This window comes from Amblyomma mixtum, chromosome 2 (assembly GCF_055824585.1).
Source record: "Amblyomma mixtum isolate Tamu chromosome 2, ASM5582458v1, whole genome shotgun sequence".
NCBI classification, from domain to species: Eukaryota; Metazoa; Arthropoda; class Arachnida; order Ixodida; family Ixodidae; genus Amblyomma; species Amblyomma mixtum.
The window spans coordinates 112,828,857-112,854,678 of record NC_143013.1 but is presented as its reverse complement, the minus strand read 5'-3'; the positions used below and the strand labels follow the sequence as shown (position 1 = coordinate 112,854,678).

The window sequence follows — 25,822 nt, the reverse complement described above, 5'->3', positions numbered from 1 at the left end:
TTTATGATTGGTATACTGTTTGCTACTTTTTGGCCTTTGTGTTTCTGCATGTTTATGTTATTGAATTCGGTGATTTTTATGAAGCGTTTCTGGTTCCCCTAAGTTCTTTGACTGGAAATATTTATTTCTGCAGTCGCAGGTTTGCATCCGATTACGTCACAGTTGGTTGAGGAGGCAGCCTGGGTAAAGAATGCTTATCTTTTGCATATAATTCATTGGAATCCAAACGCCTTCCTCGTACAACGTTTTATCGCGTTTAGTTTGAATGTTTCAACACGATCTCACCGGCCCGCAAAAATGCGCTGCGGGGGTTGTCTTCGTGGTGAATACTTGAAAATGTGCAGAATGACACTGACACTGCTATTCGATACGTAGCACTCCTGTTAGTCGTCAGGGCAAAGGTCTCGGCTGTATAAGTTGACTGTGGCACCGCAGATGTCACCGAATTCCTTGGCGCATTGTAGTGGAACGTCGTCTTCTGTACCCTTGGACACGAAAAGGACGCATTCTGGAAAGTGTGAGGGCACCAGCAAATAAATGTAAAACAGTCATCTGCTTGAAAGAATGTCGTACGCCAAAAAAGGACGAAACAAGAAGGAAACATAGAACAGGAAAGAGGCGCAACTTCCAACTTTAATAACAGGAAAGGTGACCAGGCGCTCTTTTATAGCCGCTGAGCTGCATGACGATGTACCAACTAACCCGTCAAAAAGTTCTACTACAGTCATCTGCTCGCCATGCGGAAGAGCATAGATGGTTTATGGTTGGTTTATGGGGTTTTAACGTCCCAAAGCGACTAAGGTTATGAGAGACGCCGTAGCGGAGGGCTCCGGAAATTTCTACCACCTGGGGTTCTTTAACGTGCACTGACATCGCACGGTACACGGGCCTCTAGAATTTCTCCTCCAAAGAAATTCAACCGCCGCGGCCGGGACCGAACCCGCGTCTCTCGGGTCAGCAGCCGAGCACCATAACCACTGAGACACCGCGGCGGCGGCGGCGGAAGAGCATAGAATGTACTCAGAAGTTTTTACTCCGGAAGAAATGCTGAACGCATGTTGAAGACAAAATTAAGTGATGCAGTGCTCCTGGACGCGTTTACGAGCAGTTGGTGCTTTTTGATATTTTTTTATTGTTGGCATGTGGGCCATGTCAGACCATGTCGCCAATGCAGTGTTCCTATACTAGTGTGTTAAAACATGCAGAATATGCAAAATGCGTATAAGTGCGGTTTCCAGCCTCTCTATAAGTAACGCAACAAATATTCTTAAAACGCAAGCTGTTAATCCCAGGTTCTAGGCCACTGCCTGGTAGTAGTACTGACCATAGAGTGGCCGAGATCACTGTCCACACTGTGCACATAGCACGTACCTCGCACATTGCGCTAGCTTGGTCATCACGTTGGGCGCGGGGTCGAAAAAGTCGTCTCCAAACACCTTAAACGGCTATCATGCAAACAACCTGCAATGACTAGATGGCGCGGTATCCTACATGCCTGCGCAGTAGCCGCCGAAGTTATAGTACACTCGCTAGCCCAGACGTGGAAGCTTACTCGCGTTGCGAGAGAGCCAAGTGTGCAGCCAAGGCAGGGCGTCGATCTCTGAACGCTGGACTCAAGTGCGAGGCTTGATCCGCCACGGCGGTGCAGTAGTTAGGGCGCTGAGTTGCGGAGCCCGAGGATGCGGGTTCAGTCGCGGTTGCGGCGGCCGCATATCTTTGGAAGCGAAACGCAGAAAGGCGCACGTGTGCTTTGCATGGCCAGTGCAGGTTAAAAATCCCAGCCAAGTGGTCGAAATTATACCTGAGCCCATCACTTCGGCGCCTCTTTCTCTCATCCTTTGCTTCAAGGTGCGGTTAAGATGTCCTTCGCGGAGTTAGCCTGTTAATAGGTCATGATGTAAAAAATAGCGCACAATGAACACAAGGGACGGATGGGAAACGACGCAGACAAGCGCTAACTCGCAACTGGGGCGCTATGCCGGAAGGCCCGAGTTTGGCGCTCGCCCGAGTTTCATCCGAGTTTGCGATGACGGCAGTCAGTGAACGAAGATAGCGCGGAACGTGCGCAGGCAGCGGACGATAAAATGTAGAGATAAAGCCACGTAAAGGCGATACAAGAGCACCCTGCGCGCCTGTTTCACACTTCAAACACAATACACTGGCAATACCAGGCCGCAGCGCTACCTGAAGTTATCAGCGCCATATCAGCAATCGCGAAATAGTGACTTCTCTGCTATCTATCTGCACACTAGCCGCCAGCTGTTTGACACGCCTTTTCGGGCGTGTCAAAGGCGTGTCTTCTCTTTCAGGCTCTATCTGTCTCTCCATTTCCGAAGACGAACAGTGTGCACTAGGTGCACTCTTGTATCAACCCTTTCTCTTCTCTTGAATACGTTAAAAGGCAACAGATAATATTATGAACATTTTGTTCATTTCCAAATGTATTTTAAAATCTGAATCCAATGAAGCGTTGTTGAAAAGCATAGCTTTAGGAAATTAACAAAGATTTGACACTTTCTGCCGCTAGAGGCGATAGTGAGGCCATTGCTTGCAGCGTGGCTTGCATACGAACTAGAGCGGCAGCCCACCGTGTCGAAAACGAGAGAGCTCCTGCGCTGACACGCCGCCGGTAGCGCTGCCTTCGACTGGAAAGACTGGGCAACTACTACACGCTGAATCTGTCTTATTTTTCGGCCATTGCGATAATATATTTTATTGTGTCGTATATCAAAATATAACAGTCATGCATCTTCTGGCTTGCATTATAAACAAAAGCAAAAAACTGAACTTCAATGCACCCCCGCGTCACTGCTGCTCTCTGCAGTGACCTCAGGTGGAGCTCTCCGCTGCTAAGGCCGCTGCCGCACCCCGCTGTGGCCAACCATTGCTTTTAGTACGCTCTTGGCGAATCTCAGCGGTAGAAATTGGCCGTGCGAGCGGCTGTGATGCGGTGTGAGAAAAAAAAAATGCTGTTTGGCTCTATTCAATGATTCATTACGTATGCCTGTTGTGTGTGACGCCTCTTTAGTGCACTGCGGATGCGAAGAGCGTGCTACCCAGCGACACAACTCATTCCATGTCATCAGGCGCTGAATAAAAGCTGTGAAGGGGGTGGCGCGCGTATCTGCGTAGTATTTGATAACGTCGCGCACTTCAAGGTTTTGCGGACTTATTTGGTCACTAAAGTCGATCGCCGTTGTATACCGCAGGGACATCGCATTAATATCATTCGGGCAGGTGAGGGATCCTGTTTTTAATAATGGAATCGGACTTATAACAGAGAAAGGTGTTACGGTTGTGAAGTACGCAGTGCTTGCGTGCTGGAAATTACAAACACTTTATTGCACTGGGTCTGGAGCAGCGATCGTTCGTCGATCCCAGATGTGTTTGCCACATTGATGCTGAGCTTTATCACCGATGAAAGGACGGCCAAGCCAAACACCTGTGATGCGATGTTGTTGGAGTAGGACGTGCTCCAAGCACCGGTTCGTCGTCGTGCTCCGTTTTTGACGCCTTGCAAGCAGGTGTGACGCGCCTTCAGCGTTGTGCTGTGTCTTACGTAGTTGCAACAGGCTATAGTGTTGTGCAATCTTGGTATGCGAGCGAAGAAATCGGCGGCTTTCGCCACGTTGCGTGTCCTTCGCAGAGGTGCTTAGATTTATCAGCGATGACGTCCGTTTTGACTGTTATATTTCGATGGTCAACATCGTCGATGTCTGTCAGTAATCAGCAAAGCCGCGCAGCATACCTGTAGCCGGCAGGGATGTTGGGAGTGGCCCACCCATAGCGCGTACGCCTATAATTTATGTACGCTACGCCGGGGCGTGACCAATGGTTTTGATTGACAGGTGAACTCGGAGCTAAACTCGTGAACGGTGAAGTGCCCCGAATTCATCTCGGGACTGTCATGGCGGCAGCAGCAGCAGCCTGGGTAATCGCTTCCTCTGACGGCAAATGTCAGTACGGCCGGCTGGACCCGTTTACTGCATTGGCCGACGACGAATTCCAGTGACATTTTCGCCTCTCCAAAAAATCGGTACGATGGTTGTGTAAATAGTTAGGCGACGACCCACGCCTGCGGAGAGTGCGTACCGGGCTTCATTCGCTTTCGGTCGAAGAGCAAGTCCTCTGCGCCCTCCGGTTCTTCGCGACCGGGAGCTTCCAGGGGAGCGTCGGTGCAGACCGCTTTATTGGACGCCAATAAAGCACTGTGAGCCGCTCTGTGAGGGACGTCTCCGACGCGCTTATCGACGCGGCTGTGCAGAAGCGGTGGCTCGCTTTGCCCACGACTGCGGCCGAGCGTGTGTATGTTGAGGAGCGTTTCCTTCTGCGCGGCGGCATCACAGACGCCGCATGGGATGCGTCCACGGACCTACATTGGCGTAAAGGCCCCTTCGAAGTCCAGCCCTGACATGGTGAAGGCCAACTATTTCACGAGGAAGGCACATTATGCATTGAACATTGCAATCAGTGAAAAATAATTGTTCTCGCCAAGCCCTTTGGGCTACTCTACAGCACAGTGCCAAAGTCGGTCCCAGACTCTTTTGGCGAAGACTGGATCCGCCGCTCACCGGTTCCACAGAACAATTCATAACATGCCAGGTACCTTAAGAAAGGCCCACAAAAAAAAAAAATAAAAGATGCCCAGGCTTAGCTTGGTTAAGCCAAGAATGCGTTGCATATTGCGCGGTCTTTTTTTTTTGAGGGCGAGGTATTGCTTGGCGGCACTCGATTTTCTCGGCAAGACGTCACGCGCCGGCGCAGCGCCCCTAGCGGGAGGAGCGGGAGTCAGGTGGTGGCTGCGGCCGCGCGCGACCGCGCGAGTTGGGGCCCAGCTTTTCCTCCGGCTGTCGTGACGTCACGTCACGTGGTTGCGCTCAAGGTCAATGGTGGCTGCCCGGCCGCGCCCAAGGGCTGAACTGAGTGATTGCAATATGCAACGCATAAAAGTGGGCTCCTCGGCAACGGCGAAATCGAAAGTTGCAGATGGCCACTTGTTAATCGGGCCACTGCAGAGCACTCACCACTGTGCTAATTAATTAAATCCGACGAATGAATGTCATCTTTCGCACAAACCTCTCACTTGCATCTAAAAAGTATAGTCACAATGCTGCAGAATCGGGAAGATAACCGCCACTGCTGACCAAAAGCAGGTGCGATCTCATTGACAACGAATTTCGGACAGCTCACATTAACGCGGTATGCATGTAATGAGCAGATGCATGCAGTTCATTTCAGAACACGGCATAATATTCAAGCGATTCTGAAAAAAACGAGTTTTCTCATTCAACTAACGCGAAATTCAACTTGCGATGAAAAAAAATGTGCGAAAAAAAAGTTTCACCATGCGGGATTTGAACCCACGCGCTCCCATTGCCTGTCGACTCTCCGGAGCGACGCGTTAGACCACACGGCCACAGAACAGCGCGGAGTGATACACCTCTCTTTATTTTTTTATGCGGACTACTTCCGTAGCTTTCACAGCGTTGCACGTGTGCTTTGTCGCCATTGGCAGTCAGCTCATGACAGGACCGTTGCGTTGGTGGCGTTCCCTCGCGGTACAAAGCAAAATTTAATAATGCATAAATCACTCCAAAGCGCTTTAAATCCAAATCTTGCACACTATAAAATGCTTATAAAGGTGTATTAAGTGCATTATAAAATTCAACAAACCTCGATTGTCTAACTGCACACGCAGTGCACTTGGTGGAGCGACACACAAATGAAAAGTGCACCGGCGGTTGGCTCACGTGACCCGTTCTTTGTAGACCGCCCAAGAAGCCGATGAGGTGGCGCCAATGTGATGATAAAGCACGGAATATATCCAGATAACCCAATGAAGTTTGAGGCGTGACGAGGGTGGGATTTTGTCCTGCTACCATTAGTTCACTCATCTGAGGGCGTCGCCAGAGCTCGGGAAGATTCCGAGTTTCAGCAAACTTCCGAGGCACTCTTTTGTAAGTTGATATTTGGAACGAACACTGTCACTGTAGGTTGTGTTTACCACAGTCCTTCGGCAGATCAGCCTGCATTGGTCTCACTATATGAATATATGCATCAACATGTTCAAAAATCCAGACTGATCCTTCTTGGGGACTTCAACCTACCAGATATAGATTGGCAAAGCATGTCGTATCGCTCCCCGTGTTCTGAAACCCTTTTTGATATTATGCTTAGTTTTGACCTGTTCCAAGTTATCAACGAGCCCACACGTGTTCAAGGTAGTGCATCTAACATTCTTGACCTCATCTTCCTCAGCAATCACTTCGCGATCGATCAAACCAACGTAGCAGTCCTCGATGGCATATCAGATCATAAGCTAACATTGTGCACCACACCCATTCAAGCAACAGCAGCTCGTACTATCTCGAAAACTACTTACCCAGACTTCACAAACGCTGATGATTCAAGCATACTTAATTACCTAGTTTCGGAGTACGAATCATTTGAAGAACTCGCTAATTATCAAGGTACAAATATAGATACGCTGTGGGAAAGCTTCAAGGCCATTGTATCGCACTGCATCAAAAACTTTGTACCATTGAAGACCAAACGAACAAATACACGTAATCCCTGGATAACACGTGATATCATTCATGGGAAACGCAAAGTAAAACGACTAAGGAAATCACTAAAATCAAAAAATGACTCTCAGGTAAAACATAAGCTCACGAACGCCATCCGTGGAATGAAAGCAAAAATTAAGGCAGCGAAAACAAACTACTTCTCAGTTACGCTTCCTAATTTTTTAAAACACTCCCCTGGAAAATTTTGGAAATACCTCAGCCCCAAAACACAAAAAGACACCTTCAGTTGCCAAGGACAAAATCAAAACTTCGCAAATTCCTTAAATACATACTTCCAATCTGTGTTCACAGATGACGATGGCCGCACACCGGAGAGTATTCACCGCAATCAAACACCGCTAGACATGCCAACAATAACCGAGACAGGCGTTCTGAACCTACTTTTATCAATAGATACAAAAAAAGCAAATGGTCCTGATAATATTCCAAACACTTTTTTGCAAAGATATGCCGAAGTCAACGCGAAATATTTACATTTAATGTTCAATAAATCTTTATCAACCTGTAGTCTAGCTAATGAATGGAAAATCGCGAAAGTTATTCCTATACACAAAACAGGAGGCAAAGATGACGTTTCAAATTACAGACCAATATCACTAACGTGCACGGTAGGAAAATTATTGGAACACATTATACTAAAGCATATCACCAGTTATGTTGAGCAACAAAACATTTTATCGCCTGTTCAACATGGATTTCGAAGGGGACTTTCAACTATCACCCAATTACTCGAACTAACACATGATTTATTCCAGAGCATTGATAACCAAAAGCAAGTTGACTTGATTGCACTTGATTTCTCTAAGGCATTTGACAGAGTAAGCCATAAAAAACTAATTAGCAAACTTACATCAACTTTAGGTGACGGCCCTATTATCAACTGGATCGAGGACTACTTAACTAACCGATCTCAGTATGTTGTAGTTAACAATGATATTTCTTCTATTGCGCTCGTTACGTCGGGAGTACCCCAAGGGTGCGTCCTTGCTCCACTTTTATTTCTCATCTTCATTAATGATCTGCCCTCTAACATGCATGTTAAAATTAAACTTTTTGCCGATGACTGCATCCTTTACAACGAAATTAACTCTATAAATGACCACGATGATTTAAACAGCGCCCTTCAAGAAGTGGTAATATGGTGTCACAAATGGCAAATGGAACTGAACATTAAAAAAACAGCCTTCTTATCTGTAACCCGTAAAAAACAAAGGTCCGAATATGTGTACAGCATCAATAACATACCGCTCACCCGAGTTCACGAACACAAATACCTTGGATTAATCATTTCATATGATCTAAGGTGGGAATCACATATTAACAGCATAGTATCATCTGCTTTAAAACGATTGTTCTTCCTTAGAAGACGGCTTCGAGAAGCGCCACCGGAGACCAAACTGTTAGCATATAACACATTTATACGATCAGTTCTCGAATATGGAAATACGATTTGGTTTCCCTACACACAACAACTCATTAACAAACTAGAAGGAGTGCAGAGAAAGGCAATTAGATTTATCTTTAACAAATACAGGAGCAGTGATTCACCATCCCAACTACTAAATCAAGCATGTATTCTTACTTTACAGAAACGCGCCAGACTAGCACGACTAAAATTATTGTTCCAATTAGTTCATAACACATTAAACATAGATACTTCGTTATATATCTGTAGATGAATCCAGACCATCCCGGCATAAGCACCCATTAACCCTTAAAGAGTACGCATTCCGAACCGACTGTTTCAGATATTCATTTTTCCCGCTTGCCATAAAAGAATGGAATAGTTTGAACCCCTCTATTACTACTAATACATCTTTGCAGAAATTTGTAACTTTGGTAGAAGAACAGTTGAGCGATAATTAAATAGATAATTAAATCATAATTATTCAAGTACAACAGACCACTCGTATCACTGCATGTAACAGCATCTTTATGAACATATTACTTACAATGTATAAAATTGCACCCTTTTCTGTGAAAAATATTCTCTCGTTATGTGTTTTATTTTCTGTTATCTGTGTTTTTTTTCCCATGCTCATGTAATTACTTGAAAATAACAGTGTTTTAATGTATGCCATTCCATTTGTATTCGCTTTGTACCTTCTTACTATATGCCCATCCTGTAAAAATCCCAATGGGATTGACAGTATGTGAAATAAATAAATAAATAAATAAACTCGGGCCTTCCAGCATAGCGCCCCTGAGGTTTATTGCTGACACGCACAATATAAGGTAGTCACTTTAAAAACATAAAAACAAAAACAACCACACGCAGTCCCTCCTCGAAAGACCAAGTAAGAGGGAAAAAAAAATGGAATTGAAGCATCAGGTGCCGCTCATCGCTGTGGAAGCATCAGTTAAAAAACCGTTATAAAAAAAAAAGGAAGTCAATGCAACGCGGAAGTCAATGCAATGCAACCCGCGTTATACAACTTGCCGAACTTTCGGCTTTGCTTAATGTTAATAGGTCCTTTCTTTGAAACCAAGTTATTATTTATGTATGCAGGAGGCCACAGTCACAAACGATCGGCGGGACAAAAAAGAGGACCTGCGCTCTAGAGGTGTTGCACGACAAGATGCTGGAGTTTGTCTCAAGACTTTTCTCGCAATATAAAGCACTCGTTGTAACATTACCGAATCAGAAACGAAACCGTTACACAAATTTGCGTGACATTCGTTACGGTGGGCAAAAAAATGTAAAGAAATAATTGGTGAACTGAACGCATTTCATCAGGAATCAGTCGCAATACGTGCGGCCCTAATTTGAACAGCAGCTTCTAATTTATTTATAAGTGTAGTGTAATTAGGGTGCCTGACTAAGGGGACGTATTCTAGGATGAAGCGGACATAAGTAATATATAAAGTTTCCGTAACATCACGAGCGGCAGCTCTGAAATTGCGCTTCATGAAATTAAGTGCACGGACAGCTTTCATAGTTACATATTTTATTTGTTTATTCCATGTGAGATTTGAAGAAAATATTATGCCAACGTATTTAGGGCTATAAATGAAAATTTTATATATTCAAGTAATACATTGCCTCCACATTAGAGTGCTTTCTGCTCGACCGAATGTAATTACATTTTAAAAAATTAAGTTTACTATTCCATTTGTAGCACCATGACATGACACGATTAATATCTGTTTGCAGTTAAGCAGCATCGGCCTGTGTGGATATATTTTTATATATGACGCAATCATCAGCGCATAATCGAATATAGAAGGTGACGCTAGTACCTATGCCATTTATGTAAATTAGAAAGAGTAGTGGTCCTAACACTGGTCCTTGAGGAACCCAAGACGTTACGGATGATAAATCAGATTCGGAACCATTGATTAAAACTTCCTGCTAGTGACCCGATAAAATTGTTCTATCCATTTGAGAACTGAGGGTGTAGACCAAGGTATGAAAGTTTACAAAGGAGCGGAGAGTGCTGCAAGGTATCGAAAGCATTTTAAAATCTAATAAAACGCAGTCAACTTGCCTGCTGGAATCAAATGGAGAAAATATGTCGTTGTAGAATATTAAGAGCTGGGTGACGCAGTAAAAGGCTGCCTTCAAGACATGTTGAGTATTAAGAAAAAAATTGCTAGCCTGCAAGTGATGAATGACGTTGGAGTAGATCATTGCGCTCTTTATCTATGTTAATGATATAGGTGACGTTATTACCTATACTACTAGATTATTTGAAGACGACTATGTTCTTTATAGACAGATTACCAACACTGATGACAATGACTCTTTGCAGACAGACCTTGACAGAATCACCACTTTGTGTAAACAGTAGAAAATGCTGGGTTGGTTTATTGGTTTATTGGGGTTTAACGTCCGAAAGCAACTCAGGCTATGAGGGAGGCCGTAGTGAAGGGCTCCGGAAATTTCGACCACCTGGGGTTCTTTAACGTCCACTGACATCGCACAGTACACGGGCCTCTACAATTTCGCCTTCATCGAAATTTGGCCGCCGCGGCCGGGATCGAACCCGCGTCTTTCGGGTCAGCAGCCGAGTGCCGTAACCAGTGAGCCACCGCGGCGGGGGACTGGAAAATGCAAATCAACGTCTCTAAAACAAAGACCATAACATTCACCACCAATAGCTTCAAAATAATTTTTATCCCATCGATAGTATTCTAGTAATGTCTCCACAGTTAAATACCTAGGTGTTCATCTTTCGTCTCTTCTAACATGGAACAATCATATCGATGCAATTGTTAGTAAATCATCTAATGCACTCCCTTTCATCAGGCGTCACTTGCACCAAGCAAAACCTGCCACGAAGTTTTTACCTTACACTACCCTTTTCCGCTCAAAAATAAAATGCACATGTCTAATTTAGAAGCCGCATCAAGTGTACTTAATGAACAAACTCGAGTTCATAGAGAAAAAAGCAACGAGATTTATAACTAGGGACTTTTAACACCATTCTAGCATAACGGCCATCAAAGCATGGCTAAAGCTACCATCACTTGAAAAGCGAAGAATACTAGCATATTATAATCGCGTTTTTAAAGATTGTATCACAGCCGCTCTTCATCCGCCTCGGTGGCTCAGTGGTTATGGTGCTCGGCTGCTGACCCGAAAGACGCGGCTTCGATCCCGGCCGCAGCGGCCGAATTTCACTGGAGGCGAAATTATAGAGGCCCGTGTGCTGTGCGATGTCAGTGTACGTTAAAGAACCACAGGTGGTCGAAATTTCTGGAGCCCTTCACTACGGCGTCCCTCAGCCTAAGTCGCTTTTGGACGTCAAACCCCCATACACCAAACCATAAACCAGCTTCATCTGATATCAGACCCGCCACCGTATCTTTTCGCGCTTAGATCGGGCTCTCAAAATTGAGCTAATGTTTGCACGTACTAACCTTCTTTGTCATTCGCCATTGTTCCTTGCCATACATCATTTGAACAAGCTACCAGGTGATACTGCTTTCACATTAGACCATGACGCCTTCGTGCAAAAACTGAAGTGTTTTTTATAAATAAACTCTGAGTATGAAGGCTCCATTCCTGTGTATGCTGAACTTCGAATTTTCTCCTCCATCCGTTCTGTCTGTGCATTTGGATTTGCTTTGTGTTTTTATAATTAAGTGTGGAATCTCATAGCTTATTTGCGACTGTACCCCCCCCCCCCCCTCCCCTCATGTAATGCGCGAAAAGGGCCCTTAGGATATGTGAATAAATAAATGTGTTCTAAGGCCTTGCAATTCACACAGGCAAAGGAAATCGGTCAATAATTTGAGACCAGGCCGCGCTGACCAGCTTTGTGTACCGGTAATACATTGGCTGTTTTCCATTCTACGGGCAACTAACCTGTTTCAAAGGCCCTATTAAATATGACAACCAGGAACCTGGCTACGCTTGTCGCACAGGCTTTTACAACTGAACATGGGATAAAATGCACACGAGGCGCTTAGTTGGGCTTTATTGGGCTTCACTCCTTCATAGGTTGCGAACATCTGTGACAGAGAGGGTAGGCTGTTGTTCTGCGGATCTTGGTTAATTGAAGTAATTGGAGTAGGAAAAACGGATTGAAAATATCTTTTGAACCAGTCAGCTTTCTCGGCGTCTTCAGTAACGTAGCCTAATTCAGGTTGCTCTGATAGTAAGGGTGGAATAGAACATTCGTCTTCCGCAGGACTTCACGAACTTCCACAACTCCTTAGGATTTTGACTTTATGCCCTAGCGTGGCGTAAAATTTAAGATTTGCGTCTTTTATTTTTGTCTTATTCTCCTAACTAATCACCCGTAATAATTCCAATACCTCACCGGTTTTTAGTCTCAGGTAAGTACAGTAGAGAGATTTTTTTGATTAACTGTCTAATTTCTTTGTTTAACCATGGCTTCGATCCTTACTGCTAGATATAACCTTAGACGGTATGTGTCGATTTAAAAGTGACAGATATAACCTTAGACGGTATGTGTCGATTTAAAAGTGACAAAAGTGTGTCCCCGAAAAACTTCCTTAGCTCATCAATGTTATGGGAAGCAGTTTTACGAATAAAGTCAGGAAAGTAAGTATCCAGGTTCTGCGATATAAACGGATAGTTTCTTTTTTCAGAGAAATGAACTTTCCTCGGGAGAAAGGCCGCTGATATAGGCTGGGAGCATGAAATAGTTGTAACGACACCGTCATGAACACTTATACCATGGACAACAGAGATAGAATGGACCAGGTTGGGTTCGCTAGAAAAGAGTAAATAAAGTGAGGAAACCCTGTCACCGTAATGTCGTGATGGGAAGTCTACATACTGGTAAAGGTCATTCGTGTTTGTGAAATCGGTGAATTCAAGGAAGAGGGCAGAGTTGCATGACGTCACAGGCGCATTTTCTATCCATCGGATCTGTGGCATGTTGAAATCACCACCTAGTAGGAAGCCAGTATGAAGGTTCTGTATTGCGTTCGATAGCATGGTCAGTGGCGCAAGGCTACAATTAATAGTTCTGCGACAAAATGCACCTAACACCAAGTGTTTGGCACTAAGAAGCAAAACGTTACACTGCACACTTTCGCATGCATTATGACTAAGGTCTACACTTGCAAGTCTTTTGTCAACAATACAGGCTGTTTCACCAGACTTTACACAATTTTTAAAAATAGAGTTTTTGATTTAGAAGCGCGGTTTTTTCCGCATAGAATTGCTAGTGGCGTAGTACACCAGAATACAGCTAAGACTTGCTATCAGGCTGGTTAACTAATGTTGCGTAATTAACTGAATAACTATTGCTCTTAGGCTCCTTAATTATTGAGAGACCTGTAGCCCACCGTAAGTAATATCCATATGAGTTATTAGAATTTCAAAAATGCTGTTATCATCGGCGCTGTGGCCCGAAAAAGTTTGGATGTTTCGACGAGTTGCTTGCACTGGAGAGGTTGCTTTGCCTGCAAGCTTCTCGAAAGCGCTTGTATTTCGGCGCGATGTAGCCAGAACTGTTGGGCCACAGCGCCGAGGGTCGCCACGTATTCGAAATTCTAGAAACTGATATGGATATTACTTACGGTGGGCTACACGCCTCTAAATAATTAAGGAGGCTAACAGTATTAGATAAAAAGTTAACTAGTAATTAGTAGTTAAGCAGCCTGCTAGTTAGCACGTCTTGGCAGTATTATGATGTAGTACACCACTGATAATGCTATGCCAAAAAAAAAAGCGCTGTTCTAACTCACAAGGTCTATTTTTAAAAATTGTGTAAAGTCTTAGGTGAAACTATAAAGACGCCTTCGCCATGCGTATTGCAGTCTTTTCTGTACCTTCAACGGAAGGGTAGAAAATTTCAACGTTACTGACCCTGTCGTCAAGCCATGCTTCTGTTCCTGTGATTACTTTGCCTATTGTAGGGTAGATTAGACCTGCAAACGAATCTGGCTTGTTTTTTACGCTGCGGCAGTTAAAGATGCACTGAAGAGGAATCTGAACTCGTCTTTTTGCCGCGGGAACAAGACCTACACGTTCCCAGCATTGTTAGAAACTTCGACTTATTTCCCTGTGTGGCCGATTTCCCTAATTAAATCGGATTAACGTATGGCTCCCGCCTTCATTTTTTGAATTCTCCCCGTACGGTGGGCGGAGTCGACCAACGCGTGGAGTGCCTTTCACCCAGTCCCGTGGCGGCTTGCCGCTCGGCCATCGGCGGAGTAATACGTAGTAATCCGTAGAAGCAAATAGTCCGCGCGTATTTTTATTTCTTGCGGGCTTATTTTGCGGCTATATTATCTGCGGATGAAACTATTTATTCACGGAAACCTAAAAAACAAAATAAAGCGAAAGCAAAGCCTCCACAGAGCTGGCTGAAAGGCACTCCACGCGTTGGTCGACTCCGCCCACCGTACGGGGAAATTCAAAAAATAAAGGCGGGAGCCGGACGTTAATCCGATTTAATTAGGGAAATCGGCCACACAGGGCAATAAGTCGAAGTTTCTAAGAATGCTCGGAACGTGTAGATCGTGTTCCCGCGGCAAAAAGACGAGTTCAGATTCCTCTTCTGTGCACCTTTAAGTAACAAGGTGTTCAGTGTAGCAGTGCGACACTGACCATTTAATTGAGCACGACAAGAAGATTCGCATTAAGTGGACTGAATCAGCTTGTTGCCATCATATAACTATTTGACAGACGGAATGACAGCATTCGAGGTGGCATCATAGATAAAGCATTGCCCGCCGATCAATAGTTTGTCAAAACGGAGCTTGTAGGGCAACTTCTTTTCTTTTGCATATTCGAACAGCTTTTTCAGGACAAGGTGAATAGATGAAAAATTCTCGCGAACTGGAAAATCGCTGTTCTTCAGCTCATATTCGAGAGCAAAAAACCTTTCCTTCTCCTTGAATTTGCCGATTTTCATACCTATAGGCCGGTTTTTATTAGGCTGATAGCGGCCGATCTTATGAGTTTTTCTAAATCAACTTTCTCGATAGCTACTCCCATATATTGGGAGCACATAGTAATAACAGTATCCTCAGATTGTGCCCACATTTCGGATTGATTCTCAAGTAACCGAAAAAAGAGCAAGTTACATCTGCGTGACCTTTCTTCGACATCGCCTGTTGCCACCTTCAAGGATGCAGTTGCTTCTGAAACCTAATTCAAATTACTGTCGCCTTGCTATGACACGGGCAAGGATGAGCATGCAGTAAGTGCGAGATTCTTCAAAGCATGCTAGCGTTTCTTGAAATTTGGCAAACTGCGTTTAAATCCTGTTTCGCCATTCCTGAAGCAAGGTCAAGCTGGAAAGCAGCTGCTGCTGCTCTTGCTCAGTTCGCCTGACAGCTAAACAAACGATGAGTATTCAGAAGAGTGAGTGTGCGAGTTACTTTCACAGCTATATGTGGGGCCAGGATTGGCCTCAACGTCACCAGACGAAGAAAGCAGCAGAGGTACAAAAACATCGCGACGAAAAAAACAGGCAACACTTCAGGTGAGCATTACGCAAAAAATTTTCTAACTTCAATGGCGCATGACCCCACAAAAATACAGAGGTTAGAAGTCCGCAGGCAAGAACAGCTTGGGTTCTTTTTAGCGCCCCGTTTTCCACCTTTACAATACTTGACTGTACCCGAACGTTCTAAATCTTTTTTTTTTCTGTTTCTGTCGAAGATATTCAAAGCATGGTACTTACGTTCTCCGTCGTGGTAAGCGCCATGCACGACGTAGCAGTTAATGTAGTTTGTATAGCGAATTATTCCAACATAATGTTGCGCTGGGTCTAGAGCGGGACAAAAGAAGACTACGTTCAGTACAGACCTTTGGGCTAGTTGGTTCATAGCAGATACGTACAAGCGCAAAAAAAAATAAAAAACGCCGACCGAGAAAGAGACTTGGACAACATGAGCGGCTCGTGTTTTCCAAGTCGCTTTCTCTGTACGTGTTTTTTCTTTTTTTTGTGCTTATACGTGTCTGCTACGTTCAGTATTTGGGAATTAACAGAGCTCTTATACTCTGCTTAAAACAAATCATTATCAGAGGGAAAGTTATGCAGTGGTTTGTACAGTGTTGCAACACCGTCACCTCGTGCTGACATATGTAACCACTATGCCAATGAAATATTACGCCAGTAAAAAAAATGTCGAAATACTTTATTTTCGTTACTTCGAGGAAAAATTGTACATTTGCAGCGCTTATTCTCTGCAACAGTACGCCAAACCACTACGCATATTTTGTTACCGTTAAATGCAATATTTTGTTATCGCTTGCTTTTCCTCAGTATTAGTCAAAGCCGAAGTGAAGAAATGTTCGAAATACTGCTGTTCATCGAGTCTGTGTTTTGTTTTCTGCACTGTACAGCCTATTTGAAGCAGACGGAAGCCAACAGTTCCCGAAACCAAGGAGCACAGGGGATGCGTTTTTTTAATTTTATAGTTTTATCAATAGGAGATTAGTAAAATCAGGAGAAAAAACAACCACACGTTGCCAGCGGGATCCAAACCCACGATCTCCGAATTTCACGTTCGGTGCTCTACCAACTGAGCAACGATGACTGCTGTCTAATCTTCTGCTTTCGGGGGGTGTTTTAAGTCTAGTGGAAGCGAACCTGGAGAGTGTTCACCAGCGCCACCCTCGTCCATAGCGGCGGTCGATGTACCTCCTGTACTACCGCGAGTTCCACGTAGGAACGGGATCGAACGCTGAGGGCGGATGCTGTGCGAGAACCCTCTTATGCTACCTACGGTATCAAGACTTCCAGATTCGAGGCCCTCGTTGAACTAATCAACATACATATTGGAATGGAAAGAGGTGCTTTAAGTGATAGTGAAAGGACGTTTTAAGTGATAGTGAAAGGGATAGTGAAAGGACGCTTTAAGTGATAATGAAAGTGAAAGAGGTGCTTTGAAGTGATAAATGATGGAAGCCAACAGAAACCGAATCCAAGGAGCGGAGGGGACGTCTTTTTTTAATGTCGTAGTTTCTATCAATGGGATGTTAATAAACGGGCGAGAAAAACAACCATATGCCGGCGGTGGGATCCGAACCCACGACCTCCGGATCACGACCGAACCCACCACCAGAAGGTTCGCTTACACTGCACATAAATACCCCCGCAAGCAGAAAATTGGTCAGTCGTTGCCGCAGCGCAGTTGGTGGAACACCGGACGTGAAATCCGGTGGTTGTGGGTTCGGCTCCTACCGGTGACACCTGGTTGTCTTACTTCTGCTTTCATTGATCTTCAATTGATAAAAACTACAAAACAAGAAAAAAGACATCCCCTATGCTCCTTGGTTTCAGTGACTGTTGGCTTCCGCCATTTATGTCATAACTAGCACCTGTTTTCATTCTCTTGTCTGCTGACTATTTCAAACTGGTACGATCTGTCAGAAGTGAGTCGTCATCGCCATCTACGCCATGGTTAAAAAAAAAGACTTAATAATAGAGTTTGAAGCTTCATTCTACCTGAAAGAAATTTTAAGCGGAAAAAAGCGGAATAAAAGAACACAAATGACTAGCATGCACTTGTATATCACACGTAATTATTAAAAATCAGAGTAGTATCAGCTCAACAAGGCTGATAGTATCAGGTTCCTCAGATCAGATTCCTCTGCTAGAATGTTAATTCACAACTTTTCCTTCTCCGTATTTTTGGTTGGTACAAATTCTAGCTCAGCGTCCCAAATTTTTAAATATACTCCATTCCCTGTACATGAGTGCGTTTGCATCCGCTATGCACCCTGGCCAATCCCCCGCCGTGGGTATGTGCCATTAAGCCTGAGGACATCATCGTCATCATCATTAGACAGTTTGATCAACTGTGACGGCTCGGCAGGGCTGTTGTCTGCGCGAGACCTGTCATTGGTCGCAAATCTCACGCGGAGACTGCGGCTTCTCAGCACTGATGCTCTGCATTCTGACTGCTGCAGAGCTATCTTAGCCTGCACCTCGTCCGAGACGGCAGTTCCAAGACTGGCGCAGGCGCGGTCTTCGTCGTCCGAGGTACCTTTACGGTGGCGGCCCTCTTCTGCGTGTCTCCATTTGTTCTTGTTTTCTGTTCCTTGCTGCTTTCTCCGCAGCTTTAGATTCACTTCTTTTTTACCGCGTTAGACGTATACTCCTCTCGTCTGTGAAGCCTCCACCATTACACCGCCCTTAGAGGATAGTAGCAAATCGGGACAACTTTCCGGCAGGGAAGGTGCCTTCTCCGAAGCACCCATCCTGGTTGCACGCCAGGGCACTCGCTGGGGAAAGTGAATCTCCCACCCACGAGCCTCCACGCACAGCTAAATCCCAGGAGAGGTGAGGCTTGGGCATGTTGGTATGACATACTTAAGGGAAATAAATAGCGCACAAGAGAAGACGGGACAAGCGAGGAGACGCAGACAAGCGCTAACTTTCAACAGACGGTTTATTGCAAAATCGGGAGCATATATACACATGTCCAGAACGGCAACAAAGAACACGATCGAAGATAAGATCAACAAGACACACACCCCCTCGACGGCACATCTGCTTATCGTGCCAGATATGCAAGCTCTTTTTTCGACAAATTAACGGAAGGTTCACTGACACAATCCAGTCCAAAACGAACGATGTTCGACGCTTCAACAATCTCCCTGGTGAGTTGGTCGCAGTGATGGTACAAGATTACAGTATCTTCAAAAATTGGATAGCAAGGAGGGTCAGAGTCATATGTCTTGCAGTGCAAAGCCAGATGCCCGTCGACACCACCTCTGACTTTCTTCGCATGCTCTTTTAGGCGTACGTTGAGGCATCTGCCCGTTTGCCCGATATAGAATCTACCGCAGGACAAGGGGATCTTGTAGACTACCCCCAGCCGACAATGGACGTAGGTCTGCCCATGTCTGATAGTACAGTCGGGTCTATGCATTTTGACCGGGCAATTTTGTCTGTGTCTCCTCGCTTGTCCCATCTTCTCTTGTGCGCTATTTATTTCCCTTAAGTAAATCACAGGGAACTCATTCACTTCGCAGGTCCAGACTCCCTTATAAAAATGGTCTATAGACAGTCTATAGACTTCTTATTGACTCCCTATAGATATTGCTTTTTGTCTGTTCATAGTCTATAGACTATCTATAGACAAAAGTCTACTAAAAGTGTGTGGCCATAAATCTATAGCTTCTCTATAGACTGTTTGTGGAATTTTTATTGCCTATAGACTTTTGTTTATAGACAGTCTATAGACTTTACAGACAGAAGTCTATATACACTCTATAGACTGTCTAAGCACCCGGCACCTGTCTGTCTAGAGCACCTGCCTACCTGTCTAGAGCACCTGTCTAGAGCACCCGGCAAATGCCTGGCGTTTTTCTCTTCCTTCCCTTGTGTTAGCTCTGTTCAGACCTTTGCATCGAGAGCCTAATGCTTTGCCCAGTTTCTTTCATTTTTTTATAATCAATTCTTTAAACTATGCTGAGCCCTTTAAACCTTTCGCCGTTTCGCCACTCACAGATATTGAAGCGACGATTGGAGGGCGTGCTAAAATGGGTTTTCTGCGTGTTTAGCCAGCGTGGACGTTGACACTATTCCTTCTGAAAGTGGAACCAAAAAACGTAGCACCACGTGGCATCTCATGCAAAACATTCAGAGAAATCATTATCTGGAGTCGAACGGTAATGTCCTACCAAGGACAAAGAAACTCATGGGTTGAGATTTTCAGAATGCATGGAATGAACTTTAGTAAAACTGACATTCGAGCGAGTTGGTACAGCATGTTGGAAAATTTTTAGCGCACACAAGACAGGGACAAAGAAGTAAACACCACAAGCGCTGTCTCGCAACTAGGCGTTTATTCGCAAACGCAGGAAATATATGCTCACAGGAAAAACAAAAAAACATCAAAACTTATGCAATCACGCAGGCGCATGCAGATATGAAAATTCCCGTTCATGCAGGACAACAGATGGGTCCCTAACACATGTAGGCTGATTTTTGATATGATAGGCTTCTGATACCTCTCTGGTCCATTTATTAGGATGCCTGAACAAAACGGTTGTTTTATCAAGTAAAGGCTTACTGCCCCTGCATTCCATACAGTGCTTGGCAAGATTCGAAGAAGACGGTTTTCCCAACGACAAGTTCTGCTCTTGTAAGCGAACATTCATGCAACGGCCAATTTGACCGACATACATGCGCCCACAAGACAACGGAATCTGGGCGTTTGCGAATAAACACCTAGTTGCGAGACAGCGCTTGTGGCGCTTGTGGCTGTCTTGTTTGCGCTGGAAATTTTCGAACATACATGGAATGATTTGAGGAATGATTTCGTCTGAGCAGTCTCTGCAGGAGTTTTTTTTTTATCCAATCACCTTGCAAAAGCCTTGAGCACGTACCATGCCGTCAAACTGGATAAAAAAATCTCGAGCGCCGCGAATGATTTGGTGGTCGTTGTAACTCTGAAATACCTTTTGGACGATAGAATGCGTCCCCTCTGCATGCGAAAACATGTACCGAGTTAAAGAAATGGAGCTTCCGCTCGATCAATCGCGGTAGGCTCTCTGTGGATGACCTTAAGGTCTTTCTGGTTGTCGTAAAACTACACAGACGAAAACATGCTGCGTCCCTGAATGCTGTGCCGTCTAGTATCCTTTAAATTTTAGCAGTGAACACCTAGTAGCCGAGGCATAATTCCATTTGTTTTTTTATATGGGTCTTCGAATCATCAGCAGTAGTATAGTTCTATAAGTGGATTTTTTCGCCGCTCTTGAAGCGAAAGCTTCACTACGGGAAGTCGTGCTTCGATCGCCGGGTGCTTATTTTTGACCTTCAGCTCCGTTAGAGGTCAAACCATGAAAAAGAGAAAAAGAAATTGAATCAATATTCATGACTGGGAGTCGAACCCGCGGCTCCGCGAACAGATCTCCTTCAAGGGCCGCTCAGCGAGACCACTAGGCTCATTATGAAAAATCCAGGTGCTAACAAGGGACACAGAGGGGAGCGGGTGTCCCCTCTGTTGTCAGTGTTTGTTAGCGCCTGGATTTTTCATAATGAACGTATACCAACTAGCTCAGTTTTCTGCCTTGTTGCGACCACTACGCTATCACCGTAGCCAACACGCCTCGTGTTAAACTGCGCCACACTCTCGCGCTGTGCATTATAGAGCGTCGTCTTCCTCAACTTCCATCTGCTCCGTCCCGCGGCACTGCCTGCTCACCGTCGTAGTCTTCTACGTAGCACAAACCCGTGCTTCCGCTCCGATTCGAATGTAGTAAACATTCTCCGTATTTTTTTACATGCGTTTAGGCGAAGCACCTGATCGCGACTTCTCTTGTGTGGGCCTACTATACAAGCGTGGTCCATTAGAGCAAACGCAGCAGCGCTGGCTCTGCCGCATTATTGGTGGTCCTCGCAAAAACTGCTAGAATACAATTAACCGGCTTAAGAATTGTGGGCTCATTATGTAATCCATAATTTGACGACTGACATTAACCAAAACACTTCTCCATAGGCATTCTCCTGCCATCTTTCAGAAATGCCGTGATTCATAATTATAAATGAAAAAAAAAGTTAATTTTTTGCTCTAAAATAACAACTAAACAGACGTACACTATCCAAGCACATGAAAGCCAACGTTATTTCGTCGCTGATACTAATTCACGTGCGATTATTTGTCGTGCGTTCTTATGCTGTTCACTCTTTTTATTCAAGCCGACCTTTTGAAATATGTCTGCAATTAGGGAGAGTAAGCTGAAGAAAACAGCACAGTTTAGTAAATATAGGATACGATAAAATTAGCCCTGGCTGATTTATGTGTAAATGTTTTGTTGTGCAGAAAAAACACGTTTTCCTAAACAACGGTAGAGAACCGCGGTGCCAGAAGTGTTAATTACTATCTGTAACAAGCTCTTCAGAGGATACACACTTACCGTCTTCCGTATAGTACTCGAATCTGTCTGGTGTGGTTCCTCCTGTCACGTGGAAGGTGACATTTTCCCTATAAAGCAAAAAAAAAACATTTTGGACCGAAAGCTCTACTTTATGATCACAGCTGCAAAAAGCCGTTTCACTGCCGAAACCTCACCTTCTCGCAATAAAAAAAATAATTATTGCTGCGACTGGGTTTCGAACACGTGAAGCCCAAACAGATACGCTTCGCTGGCCTGTGTACTTAAGTACTATGTTATAACCGCTTCTTCTGTCAACACGGTATTTATTAGAATGATACGTTGTTTTATGTACATGAGCTATCTACAATCATTAAGCAAACTGTGCTAATCAACACACCTAAAAATGAATTACTAGAAAAGAGTCAATGCAGAACACAAAGCTAATACATCGTAATACGACACATATAGGAACAAAAGGACTGAAAAAAAAATGAGCTGTGGGTAAATTACTCTTGAACCTGGTTAAAGAGCAAAAGCTGTGGTGTATCGGGCAACTAGACGCTGCTTGGCGTCTGTACTGTTGAGTGCGTTTCGAAAAACTTCGCTACTGGCTTAATTGCAGCATATGTAATTTACACGCTCATAATTAAATTATTGATAAAATGCCCCAGAACATAACTTCAACATAACATAGCCTTCAGTTTTAACAATGTACCGACTAGCCCAAACAAATATCTTAGTGCAGTAACTTGAAGGTACATGTGGATGGATGGATGGATGGATGGATAGGAGCGCCCCCTTTGAAACGGGGTGGTGGCAATTGCCACCATGCTCAGCTTTTCTTTCTTTACTATTTTTTTTGTTTACTGTGTTGGCAATTCTCATTTAGATTCGCCATCATCTTTACCTACGGTTTCCTACAATTCTCAGCTTATGCCACATCTCTGCTTTTCAGCCACCAATCCTCCAATCGCTTTTTGCTAACTTCCACTGCAGATCTATTTACATGACCATTGTTATCTTTAAACCCTAGGGCCTCATGAAGAGTGACTGCGCCTGCATCGACATCCGGATGGATACCATCACATTTGATTATGAGGTGTTCAATTGTTTCCACAGATCTGCCACACACTGCACATGTGTCATCTTCTTCGTTAAATTTCTTTTTGTAGCTGCGCGTTCTAAGACACCCTGACCTAGCTTCAAAAAGTAGGGCACTGCCTCTTGAGTTATCATAGAAAAATTCTTTCCTGATCTGCCTTTTACAGTGCATTCACTAGACACGCGCCATCTGCTGGACCACCGTCGTACATTGGGTGTTTGGGTTTCAGTTGGTGCCGCATGATGGCGCTACGTCAGCAGGCCTTGCACGAAGGATATTCACAGGAAACGTAATTCGCTACGCGTTCTATTGCGATATCTGCGATTTCCATGCTCATATTTGAATTATTCATGCACGCCTTAGTACATATCGAGAACATACGCTATTTAAACATCTATGCATTCACTAGAGGCACCTTCATTCACTTCCAACAGTCGACCAGTCGTGGCGAAGTGCCTTGGCGTTCCATTGAGTGCCTATATGCACAGTGCACGTTAATGGAAAGAGCGCGTGCGAACTCTACCTATCTAGCTATCTACCTATTTAGCTCTATCTCAGTAACCCGCGCTTCGATCTTTTGTTCTAGGTTTTGCTCGATAAGAGCCGCAGAATACCATTGGCGTTTGAGAGCAATTCGGATTCGGCAGTTAGTAAATACAGACCAGACACTATGGGTGCCCAATCACCAGGGGGTTGAGGGGATCGAGGCCACTCACGCGGCTGCCCGAGCGTTCCTTCCCAAGGGGTTCACTCCATTCCCCGGTTCTGCCACGGCAATCATAGCAGTCCCGATAATCTCTTACGCGGATATTACAAACCATTTACGCCTCATTTCGAACACAAATTAAGCACCGTCCCAAATAAACAGCGTTAAAGAGGTTTAAAATGGCCAATTCACTGAATATACCTTTTGCATTAAGCATGTAACAGATGCTGATTGTTGTGTGTGGTCTTCAGCTTTGTACGTACGAGTACACAGGAAAACTACGTTCCCTAGAAGGTAAGTACATTTTCAAGTAGAAGCCGGGCGTAACCATGTTTTTAAAACATCTGTTCGGGTTAGAACAGTGAGGTAGCCGCCGCGGTGGCTGAGCGGTTATGGTGCTCGGCTGCTGACCCAAAAGACGCGGGTTCGATCCCGGCCGCGGCGGCTAGAATTTCTTTGGAGGAGAAATTCTAGAGGCCCGTGTACTGTGCGATGTCAGTGCACGTTAAAGAACCCCAGGTGGTCGAAATTTCCGGAGCCCTCCACTACGGCGTCTCTCATAGCCTTAGTCGCTTTGGGACGTTAAACCCCCTAAACCAAACCAAACCAAACCAGAACAGTCAGGTAAAATTTGGTTTTACCCGATTGCGAACGGCCTTATAATGACGTTGCTCGTCTGATATGCTCTGAATGCCACTACCTAAGCGACAGACATCAGCTGAGTGTAACTGCCCTTGTAGAATAGTCTGTCATATACACTGGTGTGAGAGGAACGATTATTCAGAAGAGAGCGCCCTGACAGCACTGTGAACAAAATAGGGTGGAACACCTCGATATCAGCTTCAGTTTTCCTGCAACTGCGCGTAGACACAACCGTTGGAATAGCTTTGACGGGGAAGGAGATCCCACAGCCGTCAATCATGGCAGCAGCACGCGGAATGCGACAGAACAAAAGCGCTGCTTTAAGCGTCTTTAAATTGGCTTTACATTGCCAGGTGTGTGATGGCTGTTATTAAAGATGGTGCTTACTTCTCCGTTACGTGCGGGCCTCTAAACTGGAACACATACGTGGCTGTTTTGTCCTTTGGGTTGAATTCCGTTCGCTTCAGAGTCAAACATTCCATGATGGTATCATTGTTAGAGTCGGAGATTGCCACAAGCTCAGGAAATCTTCCAAATACCTACGAAGATCAAGCACAAGAATGAATTATTTGCACTGAACAATTGCTGTGAAGAAGAATGTTACAAGTTTATTTTATTTTACAGGTGTGGCCTACCTCCGAAAAAAAAAAACCTATACCAATCTGAAACATACTGTAGTTGCAGCTAAATAAAGCTACATCTGCAATACAGAAATTGGAGACCACTGTGGCGACCCGCATTGGAAGAATGCTAAAATATTGACGCCTCCTCGGAACTCGTAGCCTCTCTTTGTCTCTCCTTATCATTTTATTTTTATTTCTTGTTTTAATTACTGAATTCGCATTATTATCGTCTGCTTTAATTAAAGATTGAATTATTTACTCTGATTGTACTTTATTTTATCGCAATCAACCATTTTGGTTTTTCAAATCTGGCGCCGTGGTTGCTTTCCCGTTCACTAACTATATCCCCTTCCAGCCTATTCAACCATACAATGGTATTTGCTGGTAATTAATTAACTAACTGCTCTACGCGAATGAATATTTTGTTCGATTAACTATTACTCATGAAATAGGTTTCAATTCATTTCAAACTTTATTTTCACTCTTTTCTCTATTTTTGCACTAATTAACTGATCATCTTATTAATGTTTTTTGCGCAGCATCCTCACATCATTCTCTTTCGATTACAACCAATCGTTTTATGCTACCTCTTCTGAGAACGCCTCAACAGCTGCGGACACGATGTGAGGACTCGTCTTAGTGACAAAACCCCGACATAGCCTAGAAATGCTTTCTCATTAAAAAAAGCATCTGTTTAGATTACGACTGCACTGTCGCAAGGCCAATAACAAAAGCTGATATCATCTGTTCGATACACGCCAGGAAAATCAACAGAGGTCGAAAGTTACAACGTGTTTGTGGCTCAGATGGAATGTATCATTCGTCTGTCTTATTGAAGCGTATACCTGCTAGCCTCGTACTAGCGAAAAAAGCAAATACCATCAAGCAATTTTG

General features: G+C 44.4%; 1 pseudogene; it reads right to left on the bottom strand.

The window, feature by feature from the left end:
• Positions 1 to 281: 281 nt before the first annotated feature.
• LOC149360604 (uncharacterized) overlaps positions 282 to 25,822 on the bottom strand; it is a 60,530-nt pseudogene continuing 34,989 nt past the window's right edge.